Consider the following 206-nt stretch of genomic DNA (forward strand, 5'->3'; position numbering starts at 1 on the left):
AACCAGGCAAAACCTGTGCTTTGATCCTGAATGAGCCAAGGACAATTCACTCAAATCACTTGACCCTTTGTGCCAGAGGCAACTCAGCTGGGAAATTGAGTGAAAACAACAATTTCACTGCAGATCAAACCCAACCTCTGAGCTGAGCTCTCCTGGGCCACTGAGTTCCAGTGCTTGAAACAGCTCATTTGAGCACAGGATCTGAT

Source organism: Anas platyrhynchos, chromosome 2 (assembly GCF_047663525.1).
Source record: "Anas platyrhynchos isolate ZD024472 breed Pekin duck chromosome 2, IASCAAS_PekinDuck_T2T, whole genome shotgun sequence".
Lineage (NCBI taxonomy): Eukaryota > Metazoa > Chordata > Aves > Anseriformes > Anatidae > Anas > Anas platyrhynchos.